The following is a 14,531-nucleotide window of genomic DNA, read 5'->3' as shown; positions in this document are numbered from 1 at the left end:
AGTCTACACCTGTCCCATAAAGAGTGTCCCCATTCACTGTCAAAGCCTAGTGTTTGGATGTTAAAGAATACAACCACACTCCTGAGCCACTCCTTTCAGCCACCCTGCCACCACTTACTCCTTCTTAGGGACCCTCTGAAGGTGAAATGGCTTGGAAAATAACAGAAAAGACTGCTAACGGAATGAGAGGACATGTGATGGAACCAGGGGTCATGAATTTGCCTCCTTCCTTGACTTCAAGACAGGTGTCCCTCCTCTCCATTATGCAGGGACAAAGTAAAGAGTATGCATATTTGTCATGAGACACAGAGCAGAGATTCCGCTATCAATTCACTTTCCTTAAGGATGTATTTCTGAGACACAGTATCTTTCACCTACATCTGGCAGGTACATTCTTTCCTACTAAGATCAATGGCTGTTGTCAGTACATAAATGGTCTACTTTATTTTGTTACATATGAAACCTTAAAAATACCAACTGACATTACAGACTGATCAGGTAGGCTAGTGTTGTGCAATGCAACTTCGTGCAACAATGGAAACATCTGTGCTGTTCTATCACACCCACTAACTCCATGGGGATACCAACCACTTGAAATACAGCTAGCAAAACTAAGTTTACAATCATATTAAATTTTAATTAAGTAGTAAGGAGACTTGGAATCTTATGGATATATATGTATGTGTGTATATATATATATCCATATATGTGATAAGGAAGATCTAGGTCCTTTTCTTTGCCTTGAAAATTTTCTTTCCCTTGAAATTTTTTTTAAATATTTATTTTAGAGAGAGTATGTGAGCAGGGAGAGGGATAGAGAGAGTGAGAGAAACTCAAATCTCAAGCAGACTTGCAGATGAGTGCAAAGCCCCACACAGGGCTCAATCCCATGACCTTGAGATCAGGACCTGAGCCAAAATCAAGAGTTGGATGCTCAACAGACTGAGCCCCTCAGATCCCCCTCCCTTGAATTTTGATGAGAAAAAGACAGTAGAATTCTTATCAAAGCAGTTACTATCTGATGTAGGTTCTGATGTAGAACCTTCCTCTAACTCAGAACCAGCAATGCCTTGGACAAGACCCGATTTCTGTCAGGGAAAGCATTAATTATGGAAAAGAATGGCTTAGAGTTCAGGAGACCAAGGTGGAAGGGCCAGCTAGGACAGTGAAGTCTCTTCAACTCTTGGGGTCTTAGTTTCCTCAGCTAAACCACATAAGATTTAATCTAATGTCCTAACACCTTTGGAAAACTTCCCATTTACTCTCTGAGAAATGGCTATCCCTACAACAAAGAGGCCAAGGCAGCTATTTGACAGAAAGAAATGTGTTTCATTCTCATCTGGAGACACAAAAACAGTGGAGTTTCTCACTCTGGTACATAAATAATCAAAAAAGAAAAAGAGTCTTATGCTCAAAATACCTAAAAGATAATTTGTTTCCTCTTTACCTAAAAGTAATAATATATTCATAAGTCTTGAGGATGCAAGTTTTTTTCTATTTCATTACTTTTCTCAATTCTAACTGCAAAAAAAAAAACAACTACTAAAAAATCCTCCTACTTCAACGTGCATCTTTACCTCTAAATCATGACGATTATTTCGAAAAATTTACACAATTAGAAATGGTAACAGCCCCACCAAAAAAAAGAAAAAAAAAAGAAATGGTAGCAGTCCTCTTAAATACATTTGTTAAGCACTGTTAATCATATTTATGTTACTTTTACATATATAGTTATTTATTATTATTATTTTTTAGGACAAACACCACTCACTAAGTATCTAGTTCAGCATAACCCATTAAGGGCTCTATCATTTTATTTTATTTATTTTTTTTAAAGATTTTATTATTTTATTTATTTGACAGAGAGAGAGATCACAAGTAGGCAGAGAGGCAGGCAGAGAGAGAGAGGAGGAAGCAGGCTCCCTGTGGAGCAGAGAGCCCAATGTGGGGCTCAATCCCAGGACCCTGAGATCATGACCTGAGCCAAAGGCAGCGGCTTAATCCACTGAGCCACCCAGGCGCCCCAAGGGCTCTATCATTTTAAAAATGCTTTGAAATAAAATATTAGTCAGAATGAGGCTAAGAAGTTGCATATTTTTAAAAATTTCTCATAGAAACTAACCATCTGTACAATAATCCATTGTCTGCTCTACCAAGGTGATTTATTAAGGATAATGAAGCATATGATTTAATAGCTGCCAAAATCCTTTTTCAAGTAGGATGGGTATAAATAATACAAAAAGATGGTCCAATAATAGCCAAATCCTAACCTAAGAACTATTCTATATGCTAGGTCACAAGAAATTAGATGAGCTCAGTTAACTGTGGAGCTAAGTGACGTGTGGCTAGGTAGCTAAGGCTATAGCTGTTCTCTCTTATTCTAGTAGTGGTTATTACTACTATTTAGTGAGTCCATAAGTTCCAGTATCATAATGGAACTTGAGTAGCTTTTTTTCCACATGACAACACAAAGCTCTCCAATAGGAAACGGATTTTATGTAGCACATATTTCTCAAAATCTTAAGAATCTAGATCTCGGTCTATTTGTCCATGCAAATTATACTTGGCAGTGTTTTGTTCATCTGTATATTCCCACAGTTCCTTGCATTTAAGGGAGTTTAATGTGTGGCACTTTAAAGAATGAATACATAAATGGGAGAGCGGGTGGATAGTAAAAAAAAAAAAAAAGCAATCCCATGTCCTTGTGAGAACTGGTTCTAACATTTGCCAATACTTATGCTTTTAACTTTTGATGGCCAGTCGTCAAAAGTTTATTTCCCTTAGTGGCTAAGGTTTCCATGGGCCAGCTTCCTATACAACATAAGAAAACCCCAAGAAATTATACACACACAGTCTGAACGAAAATGTCCAAACATGAGCTCCTACTTGCAAACTGATACATTCCTCTCCTGGTTTACTCTGTTAATAGTCAAGTCTTGCAGAGAATTTATGATGTCAGTGAGGCAAATTTCTGATGACAGCAAGTAAAAGCGATCATACCTGCCAGCTCTTTGGCATGAAAAGTTTACCTACGTGTGCCTTACAGACACGGCATAGCCATTCATCCATAAGCTGGCACAACCAGTCCTGTCCACGTGCCACCCAGCAAGTCCATCAAAAATAAGATTCGATGTTACAAATCCTCGTGTTTAAGGAACACTAGGCTGCAGAAAAATTTCCATGGCTCCACATAATCAAGGGGCCTATGTGTGAGACATATGTCACCTCCTAAAAACTGTATGCTTCACCAGGCACACTCACCACCACCATATTTCCACACTGCACTTCCTACCCCTCGTGCTCTTGTGAGCCTGGCTTGCCAGAACTGAGATCAATTTTATTAGATACCATTAGTCTCTTTTCCGGCGGTCATTTGAATAACAACAGATTGGCAAGTATAAAATGAAGGCACCTGTTGTACATTTGGCAGCCTGGATGAAGTCCTTTAAAATGAAAACAAATACAAGCTACAATCATGCCAAGCAATGGCTTTTGGTTCAATAATGACCATGTGTCAGAATTAAGTGCATCTGGGAATTCCTACCCCAGCCAGATGTAAAGGCAGATTTGTCTTGTCTAGTGACATACGAGTAGATACAGACAGTATACTCAGATTTGGCTTTGCCATGGTTTGGTAGAGAACTAGGTAAGTGAAACTTAGCTGAAGTAAAGTAAAAATTAATTACTAAAGAGCAACTGATAATAAGACCATTAACTGTAGAGTTAAATATTAACATATGGGTTATAAGATTTGGGCCATGACCTAATCTATCCCTGATTTTTCTGCTCACACTTAATCTGTTCATGGAATACTTAACAACTATGTGTCAATATTATGACTACACTGAGCAAGGTCATGGGCTAGGTACTAGAGATCCCACTGGGAAGAAGACATGGGTTTCAGCTTCAAAGAATTTGTAATTCTTCAGACCATAAGTAAGCAATTGCAATACATTATGATATACATTAACTGTCAAATTTATTCAGTGCTTGTTTAGTGCATAAAGGATATCCAGTCTTGGGAGAGTGGGAAGTCTTCCTAGAAGAGTTGTCAGCCAAGATAGCAAAGGAAGAGATGATGGAAGAGGTGACTCGGGCAAAAATGGAAGGGGAAGGGACTTTACACATGAAAGGAGAGGACACGCTCAAAATTAAAGATGGAAAAGACAGAGTAGTGCATCTCAGAAACAGCAAATAATTTTATGTTGCTGGACTGTACATGCATTGAGGGTGAGATGAAGGGAACAGAGAAAATGAACATAAGAATGACAAGGTGGCAAGAGACAAGGCAAAGGGAAAGGCACCAAAGGTCAGGTGATTTTGTTGCCTATTTCAAGACATACTTCAAGGAAATGTGGGACCATCAGTATATTTGGAGGAGAAACTCCGGGTTGCTTAAAGATTACACTGGCTACAGAGCAGAGGAGCAACAATAGTGTGTTCTCAACTGAACACAGAGAGGCTGCAAACCAGGCAAAAGATGATGGGGACCTTGCCAACAGATGTCGGAGAATATATCAGAAGATAGTGTATAATTTGGTTGAAAGGAAGTTAATGTTCATTTTGGTATACTTGGGATAACAGATTTGAAGTGACAAATTTTTAGAGAAAATAGATTTTAAGTGACAAATTTTAAATCAAAATTTAAATTATAGATTTCCTAATTTTTTTCAGTAAAAATAAATCAGATCACGTTGAGTCTAAATAACAGTAAAATCAGACTCAAATGTATTTAGGGAATCATTTCTCTGGTAGTACCTGAATACGCATAACAATATTTATGGAATTTGTCATTCTTAATTTATAACTGTTATCATCAAAACACATTTATTAAGATTGTAACTGGCCTCCCTACACATTACCCAGAGAATGTAGGATACCCTTCTCCAGGCTTCTCAGAGGCTGCGTTTACAGATAAACTCATAGGAAAACATGGTTAAACAAGACAGTGTATGATTGTAAGAAGTGCATTAGAAGCCGGGGCAAAGAACACTTAACTGTTGACATTCTAGAAGAGCCATAAAAGACCAGAGCATTTTCCATGTAACTTTATTTTATGTACCATGTCTGATTTAAAACTTCAGGGTGCCTTGTTACCAGAGAAAAAAATAATTTTCCAAATCATCAAACAAATGTAAATCCTTTATTGTATTACTTATAAAATCATAATTAACCCAGAAATAGATCTCGGAAGCCTCCGCAAAAAAGAAAAAAAAGTTAAACCTTCACAAAATAGATTAAATGGAGAAAAACTTATCAAATCATCCATCTGTTATTGATAATGAAATTAACAGGAATGCAATGAAAATAGAGTATTTTTAGAAGAGACATTATAATTGACTAAACTCCCCAGATACAACGGGGTAAGGTAGGCTGCCAATAAATAGAATGCATATATAAGTCACTTGGCATAATTTCATTTCTTTGATGGGAAGCTGTTCCTCAGATAGTCCTGCTGGATCCATATTTCTCTTTGTAAAAATGCTTTGATTCCTTACCTGTTTGGCAGTTATGAAAATGTCAGCCTCTGTGATTTTTAAAAACTATTTTTGGTGAATATATGTTGTTTAACCACTTCTGCTCCAGAGCTCAGGCTGTTGTGTCACTGGCCTGAAAAGCACATAATTCTGGAGTTGGAAGGTGACTGCCACAAAAAGAACATCTAGCCCAAATCTAAGTATAGGAAAAAAAAAAAAATCAATGCCTCTGGTCAGAGAACGGAGCAAAAGAGATTCATTAGAAATGAGGGAAGGACAACCTACATTAACACTTAAGATTCTTCCTGAGTTTGGATCAAGAAAGCACCATATTGGTTTTATTTGCCTGCTGTATGTGAAATAAATTTTAAAAATCCTGTCAGACATAAGCATACATTGAGGGTTAAGATGGAGTGGATGAGAGTTGGGACTATAATATCACTTGACTTAAAACCGTGGCTTTAAGTTCCTTCTTCACTATTTCTAGCTGTGTAACCTTGGGCAAGTCACTTAACCTTTCAATGAATCAGTTTCCTCCTAAATAAACTGGTGATAACAAAATCATCAAACTTACACACAGTTACTTTAGATACTAAATGTGGTACTGAAAAAAAGTGCCATATCGAATGCCTGGCACATGGTAGGTACTCATATGAATTGACACATCGACCACTGCTACTGTACTTCCAATATGAGAAAAATTAACAGAAATTTGGTTTTTACCTATATGTGTCCCAAGCATCATAAGAGGTTTCAAATGAACAAGTATTCTTCACATTCATTTCAATTAAATTCAACTCCAACTAAATTCAAAGAAAAGGGCACAGTACTTGAGCTGAGAATAAGAAAATGAGAGAATAATTAGAAGGACTTCAAGGGATGCAAGTTAGGACAGCTGGTAGAGAAAGGGGATTCCAGAGACGGTACTGTCAGAACCAGACGTGCTGGGAGCAGTCTTCTCCCTGATGGCAGGGACTCTGGATGCTGCTGGAAGGTGAGTACCTGGAGTGTGAGGGAGGATGTTTGTTTGATTGCAAAGTGCTTGGACTGCTGTATTGAGGATTCGGTACCTGGGTATGCAGACTTGAGAAGGTTGGCATTTCAGAAAAATGAAAGTTTTCAGGAAGAATTGAGAGAAGTGTGAGAACACAGAGATCGCCTAGGCAGCTATGAATGGTGTGTTGAGTGTGTCAACAATACGGCAAAGGGACACAGTTGAAAAGGAGTGATAAGGTTAAAAGAGATTACAGGAATCAAACCTGCAAAATTGAGCGGGGACAAGAATGAAAGGAAGGAAGGAGACAAAGGTGACACCCAAGTTTCTAGTGCAGAGGTAAATCAGATGATGAGGTACCAAGAAAAAATAAGTCGATTTGTGCATGGATGTTAGATAGTGCTTTAGGTTTACAAAACGTATAGTGTGAGATACAGGAGAGTCTTCTATTTTTCAACTATCTAACAGGCAGATAAAAAAAATAAAATCAGGTCTGGAAGTTCATTAAGAAGTTAGGAAATTTATTTTGAAGTTCATCTACCAGAAATCATTGCTTCTGTGAGAGGTGGATAGGAATATCACGGAAGACAGGATAAATGGCGACCTGATGAGGGCCACAGAAAAAATGACAAAATGGAGATACAGAGGCCAAAACATCAGATTAAGAGGAAACAATGTTGATGAAAAAAGTGCCAAAGAAAGAGCTCAGAGAGAACAGCTACCATCCATGGGATGTTTCCAGTGGAAGATGTTTCCCAAAATTTATTCCTTTAAAAATACCACAATTTTTCAGGGTGCCTGGGTGGCTCAGTGGGTTAAAGCCTCTGCCTTCGGCTCCGGTCATGATCCCAGGGTCCTGGGAAAAAGCCCCACATCGGGATCTCTACTCGGCAGGGAGCCTGTCTCCTCCTCTCTCTCTGCCTGCCTCTCCGACTACTTGTGATTTCTGTCTTCAAATAAATTAAAAATCTTAAAAAAAAAAAAAAATACCACAATTTTTTCACCTAGGAAAAAAGTGAAAATCATTCCTCGGTCATTAAGTAGATTCACAATATTTACATCATTCCCAACAAGCCAAATAATCTTGATAGATCCCTTTAAATAAAGTACAAAACCTAAAAATCATACTGAACTGTTTCAAACAGAACCATGAAAATGGGTAGACATATTTTGTTTCTTTCTTAAAATCCTTTAACAATATTTCAATTAAGTTACTATTGCAAGTAGTTTGATTTGTTTTTACAAAGATGCCAGGGTCTACTTGCAGTAAACCATTAGTGCACACGCTCAAAAAGTCCTTTCAGTTGGGATAGAACATGAGGAAGGGGGAATGGAAGAAAAAAATATTTTAAACATTGAAAACAAATGGGACAGTGGATCAGCATTTGATGTGTCTAGTCTAATTTTTCTCTGTGAAATTGTACTGGCAGATCTTAGGGAGAGACAGAAGGCAGTAAATTCCTATCCTCCATCAATACATTTGACCTCAGAACAAACCCCACAACTGGCTACAGGCACCCACCATCCATCATTGCTCTTGAAACCTGATCTTTCAGGGAAAGACAGCTGCACTGGGCAAAGAGCTAAGGAGCTTTCTAAGATGCACTACCATTAAAGAAAAAAAAAAAGGCAATTATTTTGGTTCACTATTTTAATTAAGTACTTTTCTAAATACTTCTTCCCCCAGACCGCAGCTCCACATCAAATATTAGCAAGAATCTACTAATACAATTTTTTTTTACTTTAAAACAAAATGCTCTCTTTGTGTACTTAAGGTAAAATCATTTCTAGCTTTTGCTTTAAAAGCTTTCCAAGATAGTGTCCCATGATGTTCTGATGTATACAGACTTCAATCAACATGCTGGAAAGAAACTGCAGTTCTAGTATGTGTGGTAATACTAGCAGGTACACAACAGTGAAAACTGAACAAACCTACACAAAACGTCCATAACCAACAAGTCCTAATTTTTAAGACAGGTAGCGATAATTTACAGCAGATAACTAAAGACAGCAGAATTCTATCAGAGAGACTAGCATTAATGTATACATGTTCCTTACGTAACTCTTACATCCAGGATTTTTATTAACGAAAAATAAGATAAATTTTTATTATCTAACTGGGTTTTCATTGTATCTATGGTTATTTTCTCCACTTTACAGATGATGAAACCGAGACACTGAAATGTTATATAACTTCCCCCAAAATTCCACATACAAGTGACAAAACTAATGTTTAAATTCAGTTCTGCTTGCATCAAATTTATGTTCTTTTCACTGCAGCAGCAGAAGGAGAAGGAGGAAAAGGAGAAGAGAAGGAAAGAAGGGGGGGGGGAGAAAGGATGGAAGGAAGGAAGTCAGTTGAGATTTTACAATCATTAGCATTACCTTTATATACATTATATACTAACAGGATTAAATAAAATGAAACAAGAACTAATTTTCAATTATTTATAAGATCAGAACTAACATAAAAATTTTTGTTAATAAGAGATATTGATTTACTGAAGCTTACAAGGGAAGTCTCTTATCAGTTTTGACCCAATGATTACAGATGATCATTTTATATATCTGAAAGTACAATATCTCCTAATCCCAAAATGATATGGAGAAGTGCTGTTCTCTCAATGTAATTCACAATCTCAAGTTAGTTAGCCACTGCTGCATTAAGGAATATAGCCCAAAGGCTGTTAAAAAAAGACAATTAAGAATTTATAAATTCAATCAATTTCATGAAACTGACAAGAGTTACACAGCTTAAATCCAGTAAATAGCAATGTGGTGAAGGTCACAATGCTTCTGACATTGTTATCTGAATGTCAAAGTTAAACAGGGTTTCTGGTCAGTGAAAATCCAAAGAATTTGGAGAAAGCCCAGCTTCAGATGGCTGCTTTTGCTTTTGTATTTTGTTACAGATGCTGAAGGAGCCAAAGAAAAGCCTGGCAGTTAAGAACAGTCATTTGCAAAGGAAAGCAAGGCTTGCTTACTGCAGGTGGGGAATAAGGATCATCTAAGTTGTCTCAACATTACTTATCTACAGGTACACCTGATCTGCTGGCTTGTAGACAAAATCAGTTGTCTTAGCTTCCCAGATTGTCAATTCTTTCATTTAATTTACTCAACTATGACACATAGGAACTCGATTTGAGGGACAGTAAATGTTGAAAAGTGAATAAAAAGTTCAGTTTTGCTCTATTTTTTCTGTAATTTTTAAAAGGGAATAGACAAACTGACAAGTATTGACATGATCCAATTATATGTATCAGCACCAAATAGAAAATAATAAACAGAAAGATACTGAATGGATTATCTGGAAAGGGAGAAGGCAGGACATTACTGGCATAATTTTAGTCATTTCCCCCCCAACACATTGTTTTGAGAATATGGCAGTATATGTGGATATAATACTTAAATTAATGTCTAAGCCTTAAAATATTTGATGATTAAATGTTAAAAGAAGAAAATGCAAACTGACTGTTGATTACATGAAAGCTAAGTGGGCAATTTATTAAAGGGGAAACAAGGGGCAGAGGACCTAAATGTGATTTCCTGAAATACTTCTTGTAACAATTCTATTTCATTAATGCTTCAGTCTAGTGCCACTGTCATGACTTTATTATTTAGGTTGCATTAGGTCAGAGACTGCTGTAACATATAAGTATTTGCTCTTTGACCTCCCCAAGACTTATGACGCAAAGAAAATGCTGAACTTTTACGTCTAAGGCTATAATTTCACATAATGAACAATCAGGAAGCACAAGCCATATATTCGCTCAGCTATCTTTTTTAAGGACTTAACTGTGAAAGAGCTGAAACACATTTTTATTTGAAAAATGGGGGAGGGAATTGGATACTTCAATTGTCAAAACAAATGCAAGCCAAGCATCAAATTTTAAGTGTTATCAAGTACTAATTATAAGAAAAATGAGATTATCCATATAGAAAGCATATCCCCAAACAAATGGATCCTTTGCTGAAAATGTCACTGCGCTATGAAATTACAGAAGCTTAAACAAGTGATGTTTGTTGGAATAAAATTCACTGAAAAATCCCTTCTAAGCAATCTTCTTACATGTTACCAGTATCTTAGATGATGTGTTACACGGGAATCCTCAATCCTGTAGGGCACAGAAAGAATAACTCCTCTCTTTGCTCTTTCTTGGCAAATCATTAGTAATATAAAAAGAAGTGTTTTTAAACACCGACTTTGCTTCAGGCTGTACGTTGCCTTTGTGCCATCACAAGTAAGTAGCTTTCCAAAATGAATTTTTCAAAGAAACCAAACAGTACAAAGAAAAGGTAAATAACTCCATAAAGCAATAAGACACCCAGAGTAGACCTGGCTTGAAATAGAACTTATTTTATCACACTAAACTTTTCAGCCAAAAGCTACTGTCCCTTTAAGGAAACAGGGAAAAAAATAATACATTCTGTGAGTACTCTGGAAAACTGAATACTTACAGCTGTATATTTAGCACTTCATATATCTTGTAATACCAATCCTAAACGTATACTCTGTGGCCACTCAGTTGAGCACACTATGTCAAAGGTAAAGTTCATTTGTGAGATAACCAGGAACTTTGGGGCAACTAAAAGGGTACCCTTGAGCAAAGGTTAAGTGCACAGATGTAAAGATGTGAGTGTAAAAGTTTGAGCTCTCAGGATCACAAGTTAGAGCACACACATACTTTACCTCGCAGACTACCCAACTACACCACTGAAACTGAAGAAGGGTGGTTTTAAAGCAAAATCACCTTGAGAAATCCATCTTTTCTGAAATGGCCCTTTTTATATAGGATTGTGTTAATGAATTCTCATTTATCCATAGCATCTTTTTTTAAAAATAGAATTGTTTCATGGCTTGATAAATCAAGCTGGACCTGAAGGAAATCCAATATGCAAATGCCAGTAGCGTGCTCTTTTACCAACAGTCACCCTTGTCAGTTTGAAAAACTGAAAATCAACAAAGGAACAGTGTAAGTGTACTTGACCTTATTGCCTAATGTCCATCAAGATTGCCACAGCTGGTCGATTTCAAATTTGTGAAACTAGTTGACACTTAAAAATGTATAGTGCATCTTCAGTCCAGGTCCCTCAAGTGCTGACTAAACTGGACTGAGCCTCAGATTCTCCTTCCATACTAACTTGCACAGCACTTACAAAGCAAGTTTAATCACACCATCAATCTATGACTACACTTTCCTTAAAGTAATTCTGCTTCATTTATCTTTTAACCCCACATTATGCAAATAATATCCTTATCAGTCCAATAAAAAAAAGTTATTAATGTTCCTACTTGTTTATCCTTGGCATACGCTGAGAATCTGGGATCACATATGAATTTACACAAATAATTCCTTTGTTTCACATTTTATGTGAAAAAAAAATCACCTTACACCATCATAGTTTCAGAAGCTCTATAAATAATGTTCTTGAAAAACTCTTCAATCAATGTCCATGACTAACACTAGAGCATGAGTTAATAGGTTAAAAACAAAAGAAAAACTTAGGGGACTGCCTACTTTTTTTTTGTAATGTCTCTCTAGGAAGGGTTTGCATCTGCCATAGGAGGGTATCTCCTGGATATAAGAACAGTAATACAGGCCCCTAGTGGCTCAGCGAACAGCAGCAGATGAGGGGATTCCAATTCTCAGTTCTCCACTTGGAGATATTCTGGCTTTACATGAATGTCATTCTTAAAAGGCAAATCAAGTCACTGTATTTAATACTTTAATCAGTTTTACTTTCATGGTTATCTACCAAAATACACATATATTAAAGAAGTTCCTCACATTTCATTACTTTAGTAACTATCACTGCACTGGTCCAAGAAGAATTTGGGTTACATAACCTCCACAATAAAATATTTAACATCCACCTCTTTACATGTCATTACAAAAAAGTGATATATTACTCAAATATATTAAAATATATTCGAGAGACACTTTTCCTCTTTGAATTTCATTCTTGTTATACTTATTATAATGAAGTGTTTAAGAACAGATAATTTCTAAGTAAAGTGCTCACTATTTTAAATGAAATATTGATACAAACTGAAGGCCACTTTTAAAATAGTAGAAATCGACATGTATTTTCCAACAACAGCCAGTGATAAAAACTCACATTGGAGTGCCCCTATTTTAAAAGATGTACAATTAATAACACCCCTTAAGCCTCATCCTCTTGCTGTCTTTCTTTTACAAAAGAAAATTCCAGGCAGGCACATTTACAGCTTTTAGCAATTTTTAACTGGACACAATCTGACAGCTGAATTCATGAAACTGACCAGCTTGTCAATTTCACACTTTGAAAGTACAATAATAGCTGATAGCATGAGGGTGAATTTTAAAAATCTGTCACAGAATTGCTAGCTCCATTGAAAAGCAAAGTACAGTACATAATTATGGGAGGTGGGAGGTGGAGAAATTTTCCTTCCATGTCCATTTAGGATGTCTATTTCAAGAATTTGGACATCTAGCTTTGAAAATTTATTCTCTTTGCTAAATCAATAAAATAATATCTATCTGTGGCATATAACAGAATATGCTTTCAAAATAAGTATAATACAAGCATTGTTCTGGATATCATCATATTGCCAACATAACACAATCTTTAGGTTGGTATCAACTAAATATTCCTTAAAATCAGGATATTTCAAGTCCTGGTACATCACCTTGGTTTTACTCAAGTTGAGTAGTGGGTGTGTACACTTTCAAACAGACAGAATAGCCAAAGAGTCAAAAGTATGAACGGATGGACCAACTCCCCATATGTGTGTTATTACAGGATGGTTGGAACGAACACATCAAAGGGAAATGTCCATGTCTGTAGCTCTGCAAGTCTAAGAGCAAATCTCTCTCAAGTCACAAGCAGTTACTAGTCTCTGAGGCTCAAAATGAGTGTGCTAAGCTCTGTTAAGTCACTGCCACTGTGTCTATAGGCATCTAAAATGGGGGGAAAAAACAAAAAACAAAACTTTAAGAGAAAATACAGGAAGAGTGATCCCTCAGGAATATTCTTGGGTGCTTAAGTCACAAACTATAGCTTGGTCTTGGGGGATCACTCTAAGAATTTTAGAAAACAGAGACATTTGGCAAGTCGTGTACTGGGAGGCGAGCTGGAAACAATACAAGTAGATGTGATAGTCCGGGTTTTGGGGAATTTAACTACTGTTCAGAATCCTAGAACACCCAATTAATGAAAGCTCAGCTTACACTTCAGTGTTCAATTTTTTTTTAAGCATAAGAAAACTGACTTCATTTGTTAATGTTTGTAAATGAAAATCAACCTCATAGATAAACAATCCAAGTTTTCTACATGCCTACATAAAAGCTACAGTAAATCGATAGAGAAGCCAAGAACCTTTGGTTTGTTGTGGCTTTCTTTTAAAATTGTTTCCTACAACTTGGATTTTTCATTATAAATTCTCCGTTCCCTTCCCTACGGAATGGGTAAGAACAGCAGATTCCCGTAGCAGAACTAGGATCTTTGGTTCTGCCATGGAAAGGTCTCCAAAACAATCCCCCTCCTCTATGGCAGCCCTGTAGACTTTGATTCCTGCTATTTCTCCTTCCCCCCACTAGTTCAGAGGAAAGAAAGAAAAAGAATTCGCCCCCTCACCATAACCAGCCCTCCTTAAAACAGTAATCACAGCCTCTTAAAAAAAAAAAGAAGAAAGAAAAGAAAAGAAAAAGAAGAAGACGAAGAAGAAGATGATAGATAGATAGATAGATAGATAGATAGATATAGATACACGCAGAGGCAGAATCCCTGGGTAGGGTCCGACTGCCCCAGAGCTCCTCCATTTCCCCAATACTCTACCCACCCTAGGAGGAGAGAGAGGGGGTCGCACAAATAAACATACACAAACACCCTCATTCTCTAGAATTGCCACTCTCCCTTGGTCTGAGGTTTTTAAACGACAAGCGAACCGTGCAGGGGAGGAGGAGGACCTCTGCCCAAGGAGGTTCAGAAGAGCAAACTGTGTGCGCTCCGGTGCCGGGGCGCTGGGCTCGCGGACGCGGGAGTGGGAAGCTCCGGCCGGGGAGGCGCCGGCTGCCTGA

General features: G+C 37.2%; 1 protein-coding gene across 49 annotated transcripts in view; it reads right to left on the bottom strand.

Annotated features, from left to right (window-relative positions):
* Positions 1-14,531, bottom strand: part of PTPRD (protein tyrosine phosphatase receptor type D) — a 2,308,694-nt gene that overhangs the window by 536,158 nt on the left and 1,758,005 nt on the right. The window lies entirely within an intron of this gene.

The sequence above is a fragment of the Meles meles genome, chromosome 11 (genome assembly GCF_922984935.1).
Source record: "Meles meles chromosome 11, mMelMel3.1 paternal haplotype, whole genome shotgun sequence".
NCBI lineage: Eukaryota > Metazoa > Chordata > Mammalia > Carnivora > Mustelidae > Meles > Meles meles.
This window is presented reverse-complemented; position numbering and strand designations above follow the sequence as displayed.